The sequence below is a fragment of the Dermacentor albipictus genome, chromosome 4 (genome assembly GCF_038994185.2).
Source record: "Dermacentor albipictus isolate Rhodes 1998 colony chromosome 4, USDA_Dalb.pri_finalv2, whole genome shotgun sequence".
Lineage (NCBI taxonomy): Eukaryota > Metazoa > Arthropoda > Arachnida > Ixodida > Ixodidae > Dermacentor > Dermacentor albipictus.
Genome location: NC_091824.1, coordinates 146,353,749 through 146,372,158, shown reverse-complemented (window position 1 = coordinate 146,372,158; position 18,410 = coordinate 146,353,749).

The window sequence follows — 18,410 nt, the reverse complement described above, 5'->3', positions numbered from 1 at the left end:
TGTTTCCCCCTCAACCTTACGCTGACGCGCATGAAAATGTTGGATTTATTTCAGGAATGGTCTCGCTTAGGTACGTTTTGTATCTGTATCTTTTGCTCCATTGCCACAGAAAGATGCCCCCAATTACAGTACTTGATCACGAGGGAACACACTATAACAACCACAGCGGTTAAAATTTGAGTGCCCGTCTCTCTATTTCAAGCAAGTAACAGTACGTTAATAGGCATTTCATATTACGAGCACTTAAATATGTGTGCACCGGTGCCATATATGACTATTGCGCTACAAGATGAAGAAATCAACGGCGGTGTCACACGTACACCAGATACATATGTTATGCCATGTCATCAGTTTTAGAACATGCCACAACTGTCACCGCAACCATAACACACCCTCCCTCCATTACCTTGCCCCCCTCCCCCCACTTAATTCTTTTTTGCCTTGAAAAGTCAGCTTGAAGCGATCATGTATGTACTAATAAAAATACAGTCGCTCCCTGCTCGTGCAAATTACAATTGCAGTATAGAATGTCGTGCCTATCTTTTCTTGCCCCTTTATTGCCGTAGTTTTAATATAGCTGTGGCAGACAATGTTCAAGAAAAAGTTTCTTAGAGAATGGTGATACTCCCCTTCGCTGCCTATACCGACAGAATAAGCAAATGTGAAACGAATAGGTAGCTGTTGAAATTGCTCAAGCCTGATGCGGAATAAAAAAACCTTATCAAGATTGGGACGAGCAGCAGTCAAAGGTCATTAGCAACAGATGACCACTACTTTGAATTATATTCCTCATTCATCGCCTAAACACCGATTTACAGAGCGCAAACGCACGTGATCATAATCTGCGGGGTTTTCGATCGCTCACTCTCCCTTCCCGGCTTTACAACACTCACCATGCAGCCCTAAAGCAACCCATTATTCGGGAGTGAATATCGCGGCCCGTTTCTCTGGAACTAACATTCAGCTGATGTTCGGCGCTTCGAACTCGCTGCGTCCAGTGTTCTAGCGCACGACAGAAAAGATTTCAGGCAGTACTGAGCACAGCGCTAGTCCTGAGTGCAAAGTTTCAATACTGGCCTCCCTTGCAAGTAGTCTTCAATGTTGTCACTAGAAGAGCATGCATCTGTAGAACATAGATGAACCTGGCTGTCACGTACTTCCGGACGTTTGTACTGCATGTTGGCACGGTCTGTTATAGGACCTATGTCGGATTAAGATACTCGGTAAAAAGACACTTCTATAGTTGTGAATGACGTTTATTTGGCAGTAAGCACGACAACTGATTTCGTTATTGTTGTGATAATGCGTTTTGCTCAAACGAAAGTAAAAGTAAAAGGAAAGGAGTAGGGTCACCTTACAATGTTGACTTTGTTTATCATAGTTGTTTATCATATCAATAGCAGTTTGTCCCATCCTAACTTCATCTGGATTAAGGTATGCATATGGTGTAACACTAAAGAAAACAGCGAATGTCTTCAAGCGGCGATTATAAGCAAGGGGGCGATGATGATATTGGATGCAGGCGGATCTACCCGAGACATGTCGGCAATTGCTTTGCGCGGACGCCGCCTTTCACCAGAATATTAAGAACTGTAAAGTACACATTCATGTTCATTGCGTCATCATTACGAAGCGCAGCGGGAGACAGGCGAATTCATTGCACAATTCGGGGAGCTTTATTATCCAAAGCAACACTGGGGCTAAATGAGAGACGCTAAATGAAAGACTTGACGTTTGCACAGCTCTAAATCAGATAGAAAACCGTTCACCTTGAACAAGATCTTCAGACCACGGCCTCTCATATCGCAACTGCAAAGGACCACAAAAGCACTGCTGCGATTTTTGAAAGCTACTGTATTGAGTGACCGGCTGTGATCCGACAGAGCGACCAGTAGGGATATAGAGCAGAAAATTGTTACCACGTCGGCGATATCCACAGTGGACTTTCTCTTCTTTTCTTAATTTTTCCCTCACCTTTTCCCTGCTCCCAGTGTAGGATAGCCAACTAGGCTCAGTCCTGGTTAACCTCCCTGCTTTTTATTTATTATTTTCACTCTCTCTCTCTCTGTTTAGTGGAAATCTCCAGATTAATTTTGACAACCTTGGGTTCCTTAAAGTGTGACTAAATTTAAGTACATAACCGTTTATGCGATCCGCTGCCATAAACATGTGGCCGTTCCAGCCAGGAATCGAACCAGAGACCTCAGCAGCAGCTCAGCACCAGAGCGCCACAGCCACTGCGGCTCCGCTGTCGGCGGACAGGTGAACAAGGCGACTAGAAACGCGAGGCAGGAACGAAGACGGGTTTTCACACCGAAATACGGTGTGAAAATTGAAAATAACGCTCCTCAATAAAAATATATGTAAAGAGAAATAAGAGAGGTTAAGCAGAGCAATAGTCGGATCGGCAACTCTGAATTGTTGAGGAGGGCATAGGAGAAAGGGAAACTGTGGGAAAGACGAGGATAAAAGATATGAAATGGCTCTGTCCGTCCAGGCACGAAGAAAGCAACTGGCAACTACAGTCTTTCTTGCAGTCCCTATGCTTATCAGTAACTCATTACGTTTGAGCATGAGAATATTTCAACCACAAGGAGGGGGGATGCATTCAATGAGTGACGACAATGGGGAGTTGGCGTTTGTTTTGTTTGGATATTACTGGTTTTGTCTTGCACTACACAACATTTTTTGTTTCTTCTCCGTAAGGTTGAGTGTTAAGCCCCACTGCCGTTCCCACAAGTTTCAGCAAGCCTTTAGGTACAGCGTCCTGGTCTTTGCGCAGAAGGTACTGCAATGTGGTCTTCAGGATATTAAGAATTTATATCCCCATTCAATCGAAGGTCATTTTGTAGTTGAAAAATTTTTCGTTTATCCAGACTCACAAGGAAAAGTTCGTACGGTGTCAAAAGACTGCAGCGGAATTTTGTGTCACGAAGCCAGCTGAGCGTATCTAAAAGCTTGAGCGTACTCCTAAAGTTATAGGGGATCAGCGAATGGCTTCAAATGGCATTGTTGTTGACGTCGTCTGCTAAGACTGCAGAGCAAGTTGCCAGCTTGCTGTAGTCTATGGAGAAGTTTATTTGATGCAAATGATGCATTTATCAGACTTATGTACGAACATAACGCGTACGCTCACTTTTCAGAAATTCTCGTCAACATATGTGCAATAATATCAGTCAAGGATCACGATCATTTCAGTTTCAAATTGTGGCTTGTCTTCTAAATGCACATGCATGTTGTTGTGTTTTTTAGCAAATAATGCGATGCCAAAAATTTTTTTGAAGTGGTACCATAAATACAAAGGGTCGGCTCATAATCATAGTTTATGTGACTTACTCGTTTAAAACAAAAGCTAAATTTCTTTCATTCTTTCGGGCTAAATGCACTTTTTTGTGCCTTTCATAAAAAAGATAGTTTAATGGGCTCAGTAATATCTTTCTTCTAAACGTGGCGTATAACTAGTTACGCTAGCACTATTTCTGTGCAAGCTGACGTACTAACTTGAGTACTTCTCTGCTATCTTACCACTCAGCACTAGAAAACACCCGAAAAAAAGAAAAGAAATGTCGTAAGGGAATTGTATTTATGTGGGTATTTTCCATCAGAGCAGAACTGCACACTTGCGTATGACATCCAATCATCGGTGTCAACCGACTGTGAAAGCGAGTCACCAGGCGCATTTCATCTCTGCTAGCAGCTGCGTCCGTTCAGACTGAGCGAATGTATACGACATGGGCACCTGACTGCTCTATTGTCCATGCAGGACACCATTCAACAAAGGAATAGCTTCAATGGCTTGCAATCATTCCAGTACAGGTTACCTTACAACGCCGTTTTACACTGAATGTAATAATACTAAACACACTTGCATAATTGACGATGCAGAAAATATCACTCAGATCTTTACCCTTCGCTAGTTTTACACAGACGTAAGTATTCGTAACGTTAACGTCACGTGTTTTGCCAGCAGCCCGTGTCTTTTGACATATCGTAAGTTGCATGAAACAGTCACAATCGTCACAAAATTAACATAGACAATGAAATAACAATGGGAAGTTGTAAAAAAAAATTACGGAGGTGAAAAGGCTGAACTCATGACGAACAAATACCCATGTCACGGGAAAGAGGCTCAGGAGGAGTAATTGCCAGTGATGGTTGCGCCGCTGGCGCTGCCTGAAGCAACATCATCACCACTCCCACAAGAACCTGTTTGAAAAGAGTGAAAAATAAATTAAACTGTGCTCAAAGTGGGCTATGTATTCAAAGTGAGCTGATCTTTTGCGACAGTTCACCTTTCATATCTTCAAGAAGTTATGTCCTTCAAGATTCCTTCAAGAAATGTCAATCGCCGACGGAACGAAAGAACATTTGAGAAGCAGCTTCCGACAAATATTCTAGGCTGTAGTGACGTGAGTCGGGAAAAAAACGGCTTGCCAAAAGGTTACACGAAGCCTAAAATAAGATTAACGAAATGCTGAAGTCAGCTGTATCCGATCAATTTTATGGTTGTCTGAGTATTGGTTTTCTATGAAATAATACTCCCTTCAATGTTTTCTTCAGTTGAGAAGTATATGGCGAAGACGGTGTGAAAAAAAAAAGACTTTCGTGGCTTGTGCGTTCTTCAAGTGTTTTTGTTTTCAAGAGAAAACATTCCCAGAGCAGATCAGTCCAGAGCAGATTTAGTTTAACAGCTGATGTTGTCTTTGTAGAGCCGTCTGAACATTAAATGTTCAATTAAAGTAAGTGATCGGCTTTACGTGCGCAAAGCTGATTCAGGCCTGTATGAATTCAGGAAAGCTGTAGAAAATAACGAAATCTGCTCTTTATTCTTTTTTAGCCATCCACACTCAACGGCAGCACAGCGGAGGCAGACGCTTGTTACCATTCCGTGTCTCACCGAAGAAGCCAGATAAGATTATGCTCTCAAAAACTCTCTTCCTCCTCCAGTAAACAGATCAGTAAGCCGGTTTCCTATTAGCTGCTTTTCTACATATTCCATTGTTTGGTTTGCTGTGGTCGTGTTCTTTTGTCTCTGGATACTGCGGAAGTAAGGAAAGGGGAAGAAAAGAAAAAGAAACACTCAGTTGTTTTAGGCAGAAACTTTTGAGACCTGCGATGTTCACCCTGGTGAGATTCCGAATTTACGCAGTTAAGCGCAGTTAATTTTGACCTTGCGGCTAGGGGAATCTCTGTGAACGGTCAACGTTCAATGCCGTCAGTTTTACCTTGGTGTACATTCTTTTATTTCAGTTGGACGCTTTCAAAATTTTCTGCATTGCTTTGGATCCCTCATTTCCTCAACTTTTGTAGCATTGGCCTCGTTTGAATGCTGTCGCGATGGAACAAACTGCATCAAGCACTAGTTCTTATTGTGCACAAATTTTTTTGATGGTGCCTTCAAATTGCACTCACATACATTAACATTTAGGTTCTCGATGAAAACGCATTGCATCACAAAAAAGGCTACAAACAAAGAGCTTTACACTAAACGTTGTGAATCTCGCTGCTTGAAGGATAACTTTTGGTTACCATTTGCTTTCCAAACGAATAAAATGCCTCTCCTGACGAATTACATAGTTTCGCTCACTGTAACGAAGAATGTTCACTTTAGCGTAGTCGAATATAACTTTGCAGGCAGTGTGACGGGCTGTCGCAGTGACCATGCTCAATAACAACAACTGAACTAAACGTTCCAGCAAAAGCGGACGCCTTTAATTTCTCGCATATTGTGGAGGCCAAAAGAAATTTGATTTACCAGCCTATAAATTGGATAGTCAATCCCTTCGAAAACAGCTCGCGTCGACAATGATTAACATTGCATTTCTTTTAAAAAATATGGTTGATCCCTCTTTCATAGGAACTGGTGGAACAAGAAAGGGAAACGGTGTCTTCACAGAAGCCGTTTGTTTGCTTCGTGAACTCACGGTCCGCTGCAGCCAAAGACGCACGACTTGCGAGCCGGTGACCGTGTTGCATGTTGTTTCGCCTTCGCCGAAACGCCATGAGCCGTTTCGGCGAAGGTACAAGCATTTAGGTTCGACTCCGTAGTGTCTTGTGCAGCTAGTTAAGTTGTGACGCGCTGAGCTTCAGGAATGCGAGTGGCAGAGTTCGCAGCGTGCGCTGCGAATGCGCGAGGGCGTTTTATTTGACGCTGGCTTGTCCCTCGCCGGACCAAAGCGATATTCGACCGTCGACGTCGTTGTCTTTCTGAGCCACTTAGCGCAGCAGTTTTCTTTGTACCGTCGCAAGCGAAGCACTAGGCAGCATGTTAGCACTGCTGATGCACATTGAAGCTGCACTCCGTAGGCGACGAAGCATCACAGGCTAACCCGACGCGAAAAACAAACCATTTGCGGAAACTGCGTCGTCACCTCCGCAGAATGCCTACACCACCTGCACCAGGCTACACCGTGCTGGAGCCTCCACTACGCTGATGCTATCGAAGTTCTCACTGTCGGTGCTCGTTAGTGTCATGATGCAGTACCTCGCTTCACCACTCCTAGATGACGGCGCCATCCCTGTCAAGAGACAGCACATTTTATGCGTTCACGCCGAGGTCACATTCGTTGCAGGAACTTGACAGTGGACCCCGACATAAAGCACTGTCGTATTAAAGGGATAATATAGCGGCACACCCTTGTGCTATTCACTGCCATATTTATTTCATTAGGTACCAATGACGAACACTGTGTTGTCAAGAGAGCGACTCAGCGTGAAGCTAGCGATGCAATATGAGGAAGTGGCGAAATTAGAAAAATTACAGTGATCAGTAGAAGAAGCTTGACTGAAATTTGTATGATGTCAACATGAATTTCGAGCACAATTGATCAAGTCACATTTCACTGTTTTTTGTCAGTGGTTCCCCAGGGGTAAAGTTACGTAGCTATCGCAAAACGAAGGTTCATTTGACACTTTGATGAACAGTAACTGTGCGAGAAGCGCCGAAAGGTAAAAGGTGACCTAGTATTTTTTGTTTACCGTTATTATTATTTATTTATTTACTTTTATATAAATGCACTAGAGGCTCTTGTGGGAACATTGAGTGATGGGCGAACAGAACAATAAAATACAGATTGAGCATGGACAAGAACGAAGAGGACGCTATCAGCAGCAAAAAATGGCATCATTATGTACTTTTTAGCAAATGTGCAAACAACTGCGCACGGAAAAATTTTCGGTCTGTGATTGAAACAACGGTATCTAGAAGACAATTTCAAAGTGCGATGACTCGTGGTAAAGCTGAGGACTTTACAGTATTAGTTCTATTAAATATATGTTTGATGCTGAGTGGATTATGAAGGCGCCTGAATGTACGTAATGGTTTTTGAAGTTGCAACTGGAATAGTGTTATGCTAGAATGTATTTGTGTATTTGTGAATGTATTTGTCTAGTGATGAGGACTTGACGTTTGGAACACAACGTTTAGCTTATTAATATTTCTTTTTGTATTGGAATGGCCACCATAGTTTCATAAGTTTACTCGATTGGCCTTGTTTTGAACTGCTTCTAACATCAAAATGAAATATTCTTGATCAGTTGAAGAGATTGTGGAAGCAAATTTGAACTCCAGCACAAACTATTTTCCCCCAAAACTGACTGTCATTAAGATCCCATTGGTTACAAAGGTATGACAGGGTAAACGGAAATGCATGATACTTTTCTCATTGGTATTTCATAGTCAGTATAGCATAAATGTGAGTCATTCGGAGTGTCTGAGCGGAACTAAATATAACTAGTAGGCCCTAAAAGGCTCCTTCCCGATCCTGCTCTTTTTTTTCTTCTACATTTCTTCTTGCCCTCGTGCAGATCGAAATGAACGGCACTCAAAGTAACTCAACTGGGTCAACGCGCACTCAGAACTCTTCCTAATGGCGAAGAGTGCATCCCAGGGACGTTCGCACTCTCTACTTGCCGGAGGTAATGGGACAGAGGCAATCAAGTTCGTTGCAACGAACCTCCGCATTCCCTATTCATTCCCTGCAAGCAGGGTCGGATACCGAACCAGGTGCATCTACGTATTGTCTGCCAATGTGGCTCCCGCGGCTCTATACTATCCAGGACGTGCAAATGCAAGCACTGGACTGCAGCCAAATAAGACAGCGCGGAACTTTTTTGTCCTAAGTAAGCGCAAGAAAAACAGGAGGAAGAAACATGAGAGCCTCGAAGAGAGCAATTGACCGAGGGTTCCTATTACACTGAATGCCGCGCACCTGCTTTGTTTATCTGAACGTGATGCAACACTGCAGCGGAGTCGGCCACGTTGCTATGGAATAAGTCCATGGCTGATTGCACTTCGATTCGCGTCACGTGGCGTGAAACGTGAATAGAAGAGCCTATATTCTCTCTATAGCCGTCACGTGGCGACGTGACAACGTGACATCTGGCGAGGCCGTTCCTAAAAGCTTGGGAACTCGGTACGCACGTGCAGAAAGGAATGTAGACGAGGTAAAAAAATTAAAAAATAAATATCTCCACGCGGAATTTTGCGCCACGTCCTCACTTCCCTAATTCAATTTTGGCACTAATGAGAGCTCTGTGGTGTGTGCGGAAACGGCCCTGAAGCTCTCAACAGCACATCGTACGATGCGGCGCTAGCTGGTTTGTCGAGTGCCGCAGCAGACTACACACAGGTGCAAGGCAGTTACGAACACATTTACTGATAATGGCTTCAATTATTGTATGCTACTACTCCCACGTGCACCTAAGTAAGGGCTCTGTTCCCTTTAACTGCATAGCGTGGAACTTACGCTAACCACTGATCCGCTGAAGCAGTGCTCGCACTCTGAAAGCTGGAAATAAACAAAATAGACTGACAGTAGTTGTTTAGCAGGGTTTAGATTAATGCTTTTTGCCTCTCGAGTGGCAGACTATTCAGTTTCTTAATTTTTGCCCTCTTTGTGCAATGTCTCATAATAACATAACCACTGCGCCCTTTTTTTGTATTGAGTTTTGCATTGGTTGGAATTGCATTTAGGGAACTTTACGCAACCCCCGCGGCAATAGAAAAAAATAGTGCTATGAACACGCCCAGCTTACCGTTCTCCTCAGCGGAAGGAGACGGCGAATCACAATCTTTTCCTTCCAACAAGCAAATGCTCCGCATTCCGCAACTATGCGCAAAAAGACGGGAGATGGAAAAGAAAGCTGAACAGTACATAATATGAATCGAACGCCATGGTATCGTCAGGCGTCTGAATCAATTTTCGACGTCCCTTCAATGGTTTGGAGTTTGGTATCGGCCAAGAAAATAAGAAAAATGAGAAAAAAAATAAAGGAAAGCGTTGGAACATTGAACTCCTGTAAAAAAAGAATGTGAACCAAACGTCGGAAACAGAATAATCCGAATTCGCCTGACGAATAGATGCAATCATTGGGTTCACGAGACGATATGTACAACGCGCTTCCCATGAGATCGATAGGCGAGTAATTTATGAGTACGGTGGTGTCGGACAGAAGTTCTCTGAAACGATGTGCTCTTGTTTTATTTTTTCAGCAGCTACGTCGTTTTCTACGTGCGCCTTTTGCGCATTGTCACCCATGATCATGGCGCCATCTTCTTGTCACTTCATCCTTTCACGCAGAAACTGGTTCGAAGTGATGCTTCCCCGCATCGCTTTCATTCGCGCAGTTATACATGCAGGCCTCCATATCGAGCAAGCGGGCCAGATTCGCACGATGCCCGATTCAATCGGGAAACTCCTGTCCTGCCTTCTCATCTGCAGCCACCGAAAGATCTTCGAGGTTTCGACATCGACCCGGACGAAGCTCAGACTGATGGACCTTGGTTTAGCAATCTCGGACTATCTCGGCTGTATTCTCGTCTTTCCAGCTTCAATGGCTATTTCTCTCAAGATTTTCTCGCTGTGCCAGTAAAATCTGTTTTGTCCCCGTTTTACGCATGCGCAAGACGTGATAGGCACTGTGGTATACCCGCCTTTGAATAGTATGTGATGCGGTAGAGCTTACCACATCCACAAGCTTGCCGAGTGGCATGTCAGCGGCCGGAGTGATAACAATGGCGAAGCTTTGCGTCGGGCATTGGATGAAAAACTTGAGCAAAAGTGAGTAGTCAACTGTCGTCCTCTTCGTACTGAAAAACCGTCGAATGTGGTATAAAATTCGTGACTGTTCAGCAGTTGTACAATTTTGCGGGGCGGATCGCTGCAGATGACAGCACTCGGAGTCTATGTTTCACTTGAGGACCAATGCATTTAGAAAGTCGTATGCGTTTTAGTTACAGCGAATACCTCGCTGTTCAGTGCTAAGGGCTCAGTGTGTACTAGTTAAACCAAAAAAAAACAATAAAAAATTAATAAAACTAGCTTAAGCTAGCTGATCCAAATACGAATTTCACAATGTATGAGCAAATGCAAATACTTGAAGTAAAAATCAGTGATAATAACAATTCCAAAGTTTTTCGAGTAAGAGGGCCAATTAGAAAGTATTTTCCCTATTTTTTTATTAGCCAAAATAAGGTACATACAGGTAATTACAAATATACGTACTATTCTATGTACCTTACACTATTCTTCCACATAGTCCCCACGCCAATTCAGACATTTGTCCTACTCAGCACTGAATTTCGGGTCTTCATGGCCTCACAACACCACCACCTCACACTTCTCTAAGTGAAACATATTTCCCCAAACGTAGGCTGCATTTACCTGTGGATTTCGATGGGCGTTCGTCCCTTGCTCTATAGAAAACGAATCAGACTTCGTTGCTCGTACGCCGTGGACGTGCGAACCACAACCGCCATCTTCAACTGACAGCAGCGCCGTGCCGGGAAGCTACCGGCAGAAAAGGCTGGACCGTTCCAAGAAATGTCTACCGCTGGGAATGGATATCTTGACTCGCATTTACAGCCGTAATTTGGCTAAATGAAAGAGGGGCAAATACTTTCTGATTCACCCTCTTAATTCAATTAATAATTATTTCAAACATTTTCATCAATTTCCTTTTCTGGCTAATGATTAGTGAAATTTAGTCCAGTTTAGTAAGTTTATTTTCTGCAACTCATCTCTTCGCTTTCAAAGTTTCAAGTCTAATGACTTGGTGCATGTTGTGATATCTAAGAGATGCAAACAAGAACATTCTCTGCCTTTTTAGTATAGCTCGGATTCATACGAACGCGATGCTTTGTATGAATTTTTGATGCCTTTTGGACACACACACACACACACACACACACACACACACACACACACACACACACACACACACACACACACACACACACACACACACACACACACACACACACACACACACGCACACACACACGCACACACACACACACACACACACACGCACACACGCACACACACACACACACACACGCACACACACACACGCACACACACACACGCACGCACGCACGCACGCACACACACACACACACACACAAACACAAGGCCTTCCAGTCAAAGGTGTTCGCAAAGGCCGGTAGATCGCAAAAAGCGCAATAGCGCTTGTGTGTGCGCGCGTGTGCGTGTTTCTTTTTTTACCATTTTCTTCTCTGTCATCTTTATAACCCCTATCCCCCATCTCCAGTGTAGGGTAGCAAACCGGAGACTCATACCTGGTTAACCTCCCTGCCTTTCCTCTTCATTCTCTCTCTCTCTCTTGATGCCTTTTTCTCCTTGCTGACCCGTTAGTTCGAATGAACATTCTTTCAGCAGCTAACTATAATCTAGCTTTGGAAACAACGCTTATTAGTGTTGGCCGCCTAATTGCAGTACTGCGTGCGTACGACTTCGTCCTACAGTTACGTGCTCTCTCTGTCTTGAGGCTCATTACGAACAGAAGGGGCCTTGTTTTGGCCCAATCACATTGGCTAGACTGCTTCCTCTTCGAATCGCCATAAGACACACAGTTACATACAGTACTGGATACGGCACGCGAGGCCCGAAGTGAATAGCACAACCTCAGGAGGACGCAGGTCCTAATGAGATCAGGGTCGAGATATTCGCGGCACGAGCCAGAGGAACTATTGCTTGTCTTTCCTCGGGAAGCACCTTCGTCCGGCGAGATTGGCCTCTTGTTGGCGCCGTGAAATGCTGTCAGCGAGGGATGGCATCTTGCTGCTATCACCACATGCGTATTCTCTTTGTACTCTCTCGGCCTCACTATAGTGCCAAGAGCATTAGTGAACGCAAGAAGGTAATTATGCACATATAGCTAGCTTGAGCACGAAGTCTAGTACATAGTAAATAAGCAGTACCAATAAGAGATTTGGGAGTGTTTGCAAGACTTCCTTAACCTAATGTTTAATTCGCAGCATGGCAGCGATGAACAAGATCATGCAATTCTACAAGTTAAAACGAAGCGTAAAATGCCAGTGCGTTGGTTTCTAAATTTGGACACGGAGAACTGAATCCAGATGAGGCCTAAAAGTTATTTGCGAAGTTCTACGCTGGTTACAGGTATTACACCACAAAGACTTGTTGCGAAGCGACTTGTGCCCACAGCATATTCCTCCACAAACAGTGCCAGTTTCCAAGCAGGGAAAATGGCGGCAAGGCGGCCACTTTTCTCAAACTGTTCTTTTAAGGGGGTAGGGGGAGGATAGAGACGGAGTCAACATTATAATTGCGAAAGCCGGCAATTGAAGTGAATGACATTTCTTCCCATACATCATTTTTCTAGAGTAATACCTGCACAAACGGCTTCTTGGGCCCTACAAATAATACGCTCGTATCGCGTTCGCAAGTTCCGCAATAATTATTACATGCTCGTTTTGCTTTACTCTAGATAACGGTCCTGTCCCCCAAGTATTTCTGAAACCAATCTTCGTAGCCTTTGCGTTAACGTCAAGTTCAATAATTTTGGGTGACATGATTTCCGGATAAGAGAAATTCTTTTCAAAGTGGCTTTGAAATTGGGAATAGACGCGCACTTTCGTTTCCGTTTTAGCACTGAAATAACCCCTAATATATCGTCTAGGCAGACTTGTATGCAGTTCACAAGGCGTCACAATATTTACGAACTACATTTATTTTCCTAAATTGGTCCAGAATTCAATGTCTGTTTCAAGTATTAGCGGCCGCCCGCAGCAACTCGCAACGCACGTGACCTAGTTTACTGGGCGTAGCGGAGTGCAATGGCAGTCTTGCGGAAATAATGCGGGGCTGCAAACGCGTGAGTTCAAAGAAAATATGTATGATTCTTTGAACGCACAGACTCCTAGAGAAACAAATCTCGGTTCTTGCTTTTCTGCTTGAACTGTTGCGCCACGTTTTGTCATGAAAATTTAATCATGTTTAATTTAATCATGATCTTATCCCTTTAGCGGATAAGACCAACCATCAGGCATGTTAACGTTTTTCCTCTATAAAAAGAAAGGGATGTTATAACACAATTCATAAAGTTTGCTTCAGACGCGTGCATTATCAAACTTAGCTCTGGCTCGCTCTAGGGTACGTCAGATCTAATATAGCCGACGCTAACTCTTGACTAATTGCGCTAGAACGCCAAACTGTGCTGGAAGTTCGTTCTCTAGGATTTCGTGCCCCATTTGCAAGAACCGTTTGTACCGTCTGAAATATTGAATGGTTTCTGAAATGAGTTTTAAGTCTGAGTTCTTGAATTGTTTTCTGAACATTTGTAATTTTAAATATTCCTTTAAAATGCATTCAATTAAAGCGGTAATTGTCCGGAGAGGTCTCGCGTTCTAGCATGCGTCTAAAATTGGATGTGAATTTACCTAATGAAGGTTACTTTAGCCTTTCTCAAGTTATTTGCCAGATTAACAGCACATTGTAGTTCGAACTGAAATTAGGAGAAGGCGCTGCCTATGTACGGCACTCTGCCGTCTCACACAGAGCCGCTCGTAATAAGAGTGCGTTGTTGGAAATCCTGGCTTCATACTTTGTCTATACGTAACTATTACTTTGAAGAACTGAACGCTGCTTCATATGCGGGTAATAGCTATTGATTACCGTGATCTCCTGGATCTTGCTTTGTTGCGATGCGGTTTTGATTTTATAGCAGAATTTGTGTTTGCTTTATATATATATATTCTGAACTTAAATTGAGTTACCAGGACCTTTAGCGAGAGAGAAAGAATGAACTTTATTCAATAATTTGAGTCGGCTGTTCTTGACGCGAGGTGGGTGGCTTCTCTAGAGTAGGAAAGCATAGACCTGCAATGCTAGGTTGGCCCTGTACACCAGGCGTTGCTGGTCCTTAAGATCCGCGCACGTCAGCCGATCCACCCACTGCTCTTTGGTCGTCGCTGTGTTGTAGTTTAGTCTTGGGCTGCATTCACACTTCCATACTCTGTGATTAGGGTGTTGGGTGAGAGCTCGGTGGGATATTGAGCAAAGAAATACATATAACTGACACAGTTGCTATTCTTCGAAATAAAAAGAAAATGTCTGTAATCATTAGGAAACTTATAGTCCAATAAAATCAGTTCGCACTTGTTAGCTCTGCTGTTTTTGTGCAAACACTATAGAAAACAAAAATAAAACGATACATTGAACTTAGAGGAATATAGACGTAAAGCTAAGCGTTTAAGTTTTTTTTCTACTATAACGATACGACGATCCTGCAAAAATTGTTTCACCTAGCCCCCCTGAAATGTACTTGTAACACTATATTTGGCATAAAACATGTGTCAAAGCACCGTGTCCCATAATCACACGCCTGGTGTTACATGCGCGGCTGCTGCAAAGAAGTGCTGATGCCTATAAATAGGAGCGCCAATCATCAGCATTCTCAAGTGTATTGGGGTGCGGATAACGCTTTCGTATGCAGCCATGGATATTATCCATGGCTGCATGATATTATCCACATGGAATTTACAGGGTCCGAAAAGAAAAGGAAACCATGTCGTATGACTGCATATAAGATTTATAGGGTCGTAAATTAGGATCGTGGTATTTTTATAATGGTGGAATAATTTTCATAAATTTGAATGTGTACAACAATTGACACGGATATAAGCGTCGCTTTTCGTTACCGAAGTGGCGATCAATTAGCGAAGCTCAATTAAAGCGACAACGAACACGTTGGGGAAGACACAATGAACCCGCGTTCACGGCGCCACAGATTTAGTACTGCTATGTGGCCCTCAGTGTAACCAAATCGCCCATACTTTATTATCAACTACTGTGACCCCTAGTATTCTCCGACCTTGAATTACTGAGCAAGTTTTTCTCTGTGAGTTACATTCAAAGGAGGAAGGAAGAAGCGCACTTACCCTAAGCAGGGCCAAACCGAACAGCGGAGACAGCGTAATCGATGTTAATTTATATTTTTTGCACATTAGAAATAGACAAAAATTCAGAGTGAAACAATGCTGTCTACACGAGAGCACTGTAATAGATTTGGAAGGGTACAGTAGAAACATTCTGAGAAAATGGGAAAAGGTGAAGAAGCCAGTAGCAACAGGGTAGCTCCAATGGGACTCTCCATTCACCCATTGACAACAGAGACCTCTGGCGAGCGATATACAGGTGAAATAGAGAGAGATAAGATAATGCAGAGAAAGGCAGGGAGGTTAACCAGAGGTAGTTCCGGTTGGCTACCCTGCGCAGGGGGAAGGGTTAAAGGGGATAAAAAGAGAAACAGAGCGGAAGATAGAAAGAAAGAGAGACAAGCACGAACAAAACGCGTACAGTAAAGAGCGGTAGGGGGCGGCATTCTTAGAGTCTGTCGTGAAGCCCCGTAGACCGCAGGAACCTTAATAACGCGAGTAAGGCCTTTAACGCGGATGTTTTTTCGGAGCATTGACCTAAAGCTTTTAGTTCTGATAGTGGACGATTGTCCAACTGGTCCAGTACTGTGCACATCACTTGTCTCTGAGCACTATAACGCGGGTAGACACAGATAATATGTGCGAGCGTCTCGTCGATGTTGCATGTGTCACACGTGGGGCTGTTGGCCATTCCAATGAGGAAAGCATATGCGTTAGTAAAGGCAACGCCTAGCCACAGACGGTAGAGCATGGTCTGTTCACGTCGTGGTAACCCAGGCGGGAGGTGCATCCGTATGTCCGGAGACAACGAACGCAACCGACACATGGTGAAAGCATTTGAGTCCCACAGGGGCAAAGTACAGTCACGGGACATCAATCGCAGCCCAGCCGCGGCGTCTGTTCGCGAAAGCGGAATGAAGACTCGTTGACCACTTTCATGCGCAAGGTGAAATAACATACAAAGAAACGATGCATTCGTTTCATGGGGGCTAGAGCTACAAGAAATGGGAGAGGATAAAATTGTATAGAAATATTCCTATAGGGAGAGAAACTTCACGGATAAATCAGAAAGTGGAAAGGAAAAGGCATAGAGCTAGCCATTGGCAGGAGCAGGAGGCACGGAGCAGAGGTGTTTTGAGTTTGAGGAGTTTGACGCCGAACGGGCCGTACGGGCCGTACTTCTCGGCCAGTTGTGGCAGCTACTGATACGGCACGCTTTGCCTGGCAAGCATGCGCGGCTGTGTGTCGGGTCAGGATTTACCGTGGCATGATATAACACTTCGCCCCACACTTCTCTACGGGGGCACAGCAGTCTGACGTGCAGCGGGACTCACTGAGTCTCGATATTGCCTCGATTTAGCTTCATTGATTGGTGTTGCCTTGCATGCCTTCAATCTTGCCTAATCAAATGATTAGGCAAGATTCAAGACGACGAAAACTGTTAAGATATCCGAAAGTTGCGAATCTAATTCAGTTGCAGTAGCATCTTATGTAGTTCCCTAACCCGAAGCGAGAGTGTTATAGTTGATGAGCATACGTTTTTTCACGCCTGCGGTCTTCCAACAGTATTGTCATACTTATTTCTCGCATTGCTAGCCCTTGACTGGAGACTAGGATCATTGTCAGTGGGTCGCCCACAGCAATCTCGTCATACGCTTAGAGAGGCAGCACCGCATCAGCATAGCGCAAATGGAAGCCTAATGTCATTATTGTGAAGTAACCAGAGTGCCGGTCTCACAGTCCTCATTACGAGCCTAATTAGGCACACTGTCACTCTTTATGCACGCAATACCCAAAACACAGAAATGTAACACAGAAAGTAGCTTTGCAGGAAGTAGCTGTGTGGTACGACCCCATGCGCACTGTCTCGCTCATATCTCTAACAATGCATTCTGGTTGCTTATTTCAATCCTGGGATGGCATGTGGATGTTTCAAAGGCAGAAGTTCTTGAAAAAGTGTAATTTACATCAATACATCAGTGCCAGCCCGAGGCTAAAGGGCCACCACAGGCAACTATTTCCAAGCCATTCGGCTTTGAATTAATTCAGTCAATTCAATAAATAAAAGGAATGCGATTAGCATTATTAAGCACGTATATTACGCATGATTAAACATGCCTGTTTGTCTGTTTGTCTGTCCCCATTTTCCCGAACATGGTTTACTGGGTAGTTCAGGGTCTAATGGTTAGAGCATCGGGCTTTCGTTATGACGAAAGCGGGTTTTAAACCAATCATCGGGCAAAGTTTGGCCTCAGGTATGTGACATTGAGTGTGCGCCGTTCTTCCATAAACCGCGTTTAACCCTTGCCACAGCAGCCAAATACTCTACCCACTCGACCATAGACAAACCAATGAAGAAAGTTGGCAGAAAAACAGTTAGAGAAATATACAGATAGATAGACAGACAGTCCCCGGAAAGTGCGTGAAGAAGAAGAAGTATTTTAATGATTGCAAAATGTAGAGAGGTCGGCCGGATAATGGAGAATCTGGCCTGCTACTCTACAAAAGGGAAGTACTCTAATAATGCTAAACGCATTACTATAGATAACGGAATGCGAACTCGATAGCCCTGAGCGTGCTAGACATGGAACTCAGAAAACTTGTAAAACTCATGAACCTGAACCCCACTTATCCTAACCTGATTGTAACAAAATTTAGAAGTGGCGTGAGATTACGTGCCAGCATCATTAAAAATATCTTGATAGACGTGTGAAAAAGAAAATTGAGAAGTTTCATCATTAAACAGGAGAAACGTTTACTAAAGTGACTTCCTAGGTACCAATGAAACATGCACTCAGCGAGGCCGCTATATTTAACCACGAATCATTCTCAATGTTCGGGATAAGGCACGCTATTCATTAATCGGATTTCTCCGCCAAAGTTTGAAGTACTACAAAGCCCTCAGAACGAACACGCATAATTAGCGCAGCCACATGCTGCCAGCCCTCGCTAACACGGCTAGTATTTCAATGAACCGGCTTAGCCATTGCCTTCGAGCGGATGTATCTCGGACGCCTCATTACCATGTGCTCTAGCAATGTTCAAACTTCTGGAGCCTTTGCAGTTAGGCAGTGTTCCCGTAAAGTCTATTACGCAATAATTCACATTACATGGCCGGCAATGCGCCGACGTCATTGAAGGGAAGAACTATCTGAGCACCTCTGCAATGTTTCTTCGATAACGTCGCTGCCTCTCCTTGCGCGAGTGC